This window comes from Prosopis cineraria, unplaced genomic scaffold, assembly GCF_029017545.1.
Source record: "Prosopis cineraria cultivar Desert tree isolate PC_DT_omini unplaced genomic scaffold, ASM2901754v1 PC968, whole genome shotgun sequence".
Classification (NCBI taxonomy): Eukaryota; Viridiplantae; Streptophyta; class Magnoliopsida; order Fabales; family Fabaceae; genus Prosopis; species Prosopis cineraria.
Window position 1 is genome coordinate 32,166 of NW_026556293.1, and position 6,236 is coordinate 38,401.

The 6,236-nt window shown below is 34.6% G+C and overlaps 1 pseudogene; it reads right to left on the reverse strand.

The window, feature by feature from the left end:
- Positions 1-397: 397 nt before the first annotated feature.
- LOC129298936 (receptor-like protein kinase FERONIA) lies at positions 398-4,385 on the reverse strand (annotated as a pseudogene).
- Positions 4,386-6,236: the final 1,851 nt, after the last annotated feature.

A 6,236-nucleotide genomic window follows, 5' to 3' on the forward strand; every position in this document is an offset into this window, starting at 1 on the left:
ACGGGACGCCACCACAAAGCATTAAGGCTCACAAAAGTTATAAACTCTAAAATAAATAATTTTATTCAACTTCTGTTCTGTTGATAAGAAGGAGCATGCCTAATTTATATAGGCTCATAGAAAAGAATATTTTTTAAAATTAAAACCCTAATTTCCTAATACTAAAAGAAGAAATAATATAAAATAATGATAAAATATTCAGCCACATAATTTAGGATATATGGTCCTAAAATTATGGGATTACAAACTTTAGAAATTAATAATATAATTAATTCTAACCTTTGACTAGATTCAAAATAGGAAATCAAATCAAAGGACCATTAAAATAGGAAATAATTTAGGAAACAACTAAGGGATCATAAAGGATTTAAATCACGCCATCCTTGACTTCATCACTAGGGTTTTATGCCTCCTCGCTTGCAAGAGGCTCAACTTATAGTCTTTCTTGCATTGGGCTAAGGTTTGCATCTCTTGGGCTTGACTCTTTATGAATTTGGATCTTAAGCACATTATACACGTATGGATGCTCTCCTTTGGGCTTGAGAGGAGTGCCCCAATGCTCTCCAAGCTCTTAAACTTCTTACACAAGACTGAACAAGGCTTACTTCATGGCTTTAGTTCGGGTTCTTGTCATTGGACCTCCAATATGTTGTAATGGGTCTTTAGGTACGTTGAATTGGAAATATTGGACTCCTTCCATGTCACCATGCTCATGGTTAGCATCCTCAAGCTTCGTTACCATTAATGCTATATCATCTGTGTCATGGGGTCCATCATACTTGGTACTCTAAAATTCATAAATAATGAGATTGTGTAAGGAAAGATATATTGGGGAGAAAGTTGAAGTGGATACAAATTAAATCTCATTATATATATATATATATATATATATAAAGTTGGACGTCACATCCCTTACATGACTGATGATGATTTCATGGAGAGATGCGACTATAGGGGAAACATAGACCATTCAATTCATTTGAATATTCAAAAGACAGACTTTATCTTCTTGTAGCATTATGTATGCGTATTTGAGGACGACGAATCTGTCTTTTTTCTTTTGTAAAATACTCTATAATTTTTATTGCCGTTTGTTCTACAGTGAAAACAATAGTAACATTTTTTTTTTCCCCAAGAAACATCAGTAACAATCTAGTTTCTTGGAAGATGCAATTACTTTACAAGCTAGTTATTGATATAGATATTTATTAATAGCGCGACATATAAAAATAAAAAGTATTAAAAGGCAATTTTTTTCTTTAAATATAGGTCCATAAGTTTCAAGGATCTTAAAGTTTTTTTTGTGTGTGTGTAATGTTTCCCCAAAACATTTGAAAATAAAGTGTGCAATATTGCTTTATATATCATGAACAAAAATTAATATTGACTTTTACTTAATTATAAAATAAAAAAGTCTAAAAAATTATCGAAAAGGTCTGAAAAAATTACAAATAAATATCAATTAATTCTTCTAAATAAGAAATAAATACTAAGAGACAATTTATTTTTTTACTATATAAAAAACTAAAATTTCATTTTTACCACGCACTGTGATAAGCGCTATTGGTAATTATTAAATTACCATTATTACCACAAACACCAACAATTATGGTAAATAATTTAAAAATAATATATTTATTTTAATAATATCTTGTTAAAAACTTATATGTATATATATATATATATATCCACACATGTGGGATTTAGGATTGTAATAACAAAGTCGGTCCTTATCAATTGGCATGCAGGCAGGAGGATATGTGCTAAAAAAGAGAATCTTATTTAAGCCAGGAACCTTTGATGTCCCCTACTCTAATACTGTTTGTAATGTTTTAACTTTTTAATTTCATTTTTTATTTTTTATTTTATCTTTGGCTTCTATATAAAATAAGAGATATTTGAATATCTTGATATTTTAAAATGGTAAAGATTTGTATTTTTTATAATTTTTTAAAGAAAATATCACAAATACACCCTTTTATATTTGAAAAATCATAAAAAATACATATTTTTACCATTTTGGGATATCAAAATATTCAAATATCTTTTATTTTATGTAAAAGTCAATGATAAAAAATAAAAAACAAAATTAAAAAATTGGAACATTACAAAAGATATTAGAGGAAGGCACATTTATGCTCCAACTTCTCAATTTCATTTTTTTTATTTTTTTCTCGATCAGTAGCTTCTATATAAAATAAGAGATATTTGGATATCTTAATGTTCTAAAATAGTAAAGATTTGTATCTTTTATAATTTTTTTTAAAAAAATCACAAATACACCCTTTTATATTTAAAAAATTATAAAAAATACATATTTTTATTATTTTGAAATATCAAAATATTTAAATATCTTTTATTTTATGTAGAAGTCAATGATTTAAAAAAATAAAAATTAAGATTAAAATATTAAATATTATAAAAAATATTAGAGGAAGGCAGATTAGAAGCGACTGCCACATCTCATTGACTAACCAGTGAATCTTGTATCAGTTCCTCATCTTCCAACCCTTTCTTCATCTCAGTCTCTTCTTAGGTCCCACTACTCTCATCCTTCGCTGGGCCCTCCGTGCTCTCTTGCAGCTTCATCGCAAACTCTGAGCCCAACACCACGGCATTCATCGATGGTCGTTCATTCCCATTATCAGCCAAACAACTTAAAGCCATGTCACTAAACACTTTCAAGCACTTCGGCGTTATACTTTCTATCAGTATCGGATCCACTGTCTCATGAATCACTCCTTCATGGTGGCATCTTCTGAACCAATCCACTAAATTTGACTTCTGCTTCTCCACCGTACGTACCTTGGGTGGCCTTCCACACAATACTTCAAGCAACACTACTCCAAATGAGTGCACATCGGACTTCAGAGTCAATTGGTGAGTCTCGTAGTATTCTGGGTCTAAATACCCCACACTCCCTTTCACCTCTGTGCTTATGTGAGACCAAGACACTCCCATAGGTCCCATTTTGGACAGTTCGAAATCAGAAACCTTCGCCACCCATTTCTTATCCACCAAAATGTTCGTGCTCTTCACGTCCCGGTGAATGATGTTGCGGCTGGCTCTTGTATGAAGGTTAGCGCAGTCCACGCGCTGCCCCAAGGCACATCTCTAACCTCTGCTTCCACGAAAGTGGTTCTTTGCAATCAAAACCATAAAAGATGGTCACTAAGAGTCCCCACGAGCCATGAACTCATAAACCAGAATCATCTCGCCACCGTCGTTGCAATAACCGATCAGGGACACCAAGTGAAGGTGACGGAGTTGAGAGAGCATCTCAATCTCGGTCTGGAACTCCCGAGCCCCTTGTTGCGAACCCTGTTTGAGTCGTTTGATTGCAACCGGAAGTGTATCATTGTCGATGTAGCCTTTGTACACATTACCAAACCCTCCAACACCTATGACGAAGATATCGTCGAAATTATTTGTGGCTGCTTTGATCTCATCAATTGAGAAGCATCTACATAGACCAGACGGCAGTGATAACGATGGACCATGGGTACTCTTGCTTTTGGATTTCTTCAATCTGGTGCTCTGTCGTCGGGAGATGAGAAAAACGATAAGAGATAGCACAAGGAAGCATGAAGCTGCACCAACAATGATGGAAATCATCATTGTTTTCTTTGAGCTTTTCAGTTTTTGAGATTGGATCAATTGAGATGGCTTGAACCATGGGTCAGGATTGGGACCTCCGAGATTGAAATTGGCACCATCACTTATTTTGAAAATCTCAATTCCGTTCAATATCGCTTCCATGTGAAGGCTTACTCGCCAATCATCATATGGTTGCAACTTTATGGAAATATTGCGTTTCTTCAGCTTTTGATCTTCGCTCTCCTTCCAAACTGCGTAATCCTATAGTAAGGAGTCAGATTATCTCTAGCCCACATGAACACATCAGCGCGGCGTTCGGCCAGTTCATCAGCAATGAAGATCTGGAAAACTCGTTCACTAGATTTTTTAATTTGCAAGTTGATCTCACAAAAATGGAGCCTCACCATGTAATCGAACTGTGAGTCGACTTGAAACTCCCAAGTCAGGTTATACGTTACCGAAGTCTCATTCGCACCATAGCTACGGCCAGTCCTATATACTTCGTCTGGTGCAGTGTAGTTGGGAATTTTATATCTCAGTTTTGGGCCGTAAGCGGCTGGAAGACTGGCCGGACGACGAGCTTGCACTGTCAAGTATTGCTGATTATCCTCCCAATAACGGAACATTCCAGTGTCTTGATCAGGAAGGATTTGACTGCCGCCCACGTTGAGTTTGTACATCATCTCTAATGCCATGCTGTATCTGATTGAGTAAGGAGTGCTATCACTACCAACAACAGGGAAACCTGGGTGGTCAGTTTGTTTAGTGAAATAAAGATCAGTGGGCATAGAGAAACAACCTCGATCCCGTTAATAAAAGCATAGGCATCGGGACTCATCATGGTGGTTGGGTATGAAGGTAACATTCAGCCTCAAATTCCAGGTGGGACGTAGTAGATACAGTATTCTAAGGTTATGAATTTACCCGTTAGAATATCATCATTGCTGTCGTTGTCGGCGGTTGGTGAGTGAAGCGTTGAAGTCTTTAAGAAGGGTAAAGGGGCCTGATTTAACTGAGAAGAAGGAGAGAATAGCGATCAAAGTCGGAGTATGAAGATGGGTAGAGAAATAAAGACGAACAAAACTTGGGGCCATCAGTGAGATCTAGAAACGAGTATGTGAATTCAGAGAGTGAGAAAGGCGTGTTGTAGTGATGTAAAGATTCTTCATAGATGAAGAACGGATGTCGAGTGAAGATGTGCTGGCCTGAACTGATGAAAATGGAGGATTTTCAGAGACTTTATGCTGTTGAGAGTTGATATCAGAGCTCCATGTCCGGCCATGGACTTGAATGGAGGGGGGGGAGCCACAGTTAACTAAGATGTTATCAATGGCGTCGTAGGTGTAGGAGAGGAGCTACCAACGTGGGCAATGAATATGCCATGAAGGAATAAGATTATAATCACCAAAGTTGTGGTTATGATCATATCCATCTTGAGTTGGCAATTATGGCTACTTCTTCTTTCATGATCTTTTTAAAGTCACTTTTTTAGTTCAATTTTATAAATTTGATTATCTGACCTGTATAAAAATTGGGGTGATAAAAAGATGGGAATATAGATAATTAAAAGGACATTTTTTTTAATTACTGGGACTCTGGTCTTATGTTAAAAGAATCTTTGCACAAATACTCTCTTCGTTTAAAAAATATAAAACGTTTTTTGATAATTAGATGTTAAAAAATATAAAGCATTTTTAGTTTTTTGAGGTGTAATCATTGCATTTATTCTAAAAGTGTCCTATTGATGATAACTTTATACTTATTATAGGGTGTTTAATAGAGATAAATATAAAAAAATAGAGTTGGTTTGAAAGCAAGTAACTACTTTATTGGGGGTGAGATTCGGTTAAAATGTCTTATATTTTTTAGAAGGAGAGTATGAATTATTTTTTAGTTCTGATAAGTCTTAAAATCTAAACTCATTAATTTTTTTTTGAAAAAGGATTAATGTTAGTATTAAGAAATTGTAGATAAATTTTTTATTTGTTTTCAATTTTAAAATTTATCTGCAAAAAGGATGAAGACCTTTCCAAGTCTTTTCTTTTGGGATGACTTGGAAAAGTCTCTGGCTGTAGAAGTCTTTGAGATATTTTCAATAGAAATCATAGCATTGTCAAATAATATTAAAAAACTGAAATTGCTATAGTGTAGAGCATCTTGTGACGAAAGGGTACAAGGTATGAAGGAATTATTGGACGCTTTTGAATATATAAATCCAAGCATGCAGTTCCAAATTCAAAAGCAAGCCCTTTTTTTTTTTTTACCCCTAATGTGCACTAATATTGTAGTTCTTGGATCTCTACTAATCTGGATCGAGTCGAGTTGTTCCACAAAAGGCAACAAGTTCTTTCAATTTTAAAGTTTATTTAGGACATGGATGAAGACCTTTCCAAGTCTTTTGCTTATGGGATGACTTGGTTCCTCATGGGATGACTTGGAAAAGTCTTTGGTTGTAAAAATCTTTTAACAGATTTTCAATAAAAATCATAGAAAAAATATCTCAGTACTTAAGCGATCAATTGCGATAATCAGAACATCAAGTGATGCAAAGGATACTAGCTAGGTAGGTAATTAGGGGATACTTTTGGATACATTTCTTAATGTCTATATCATGAAAACTCGTCAGTTGGAATCTTTTT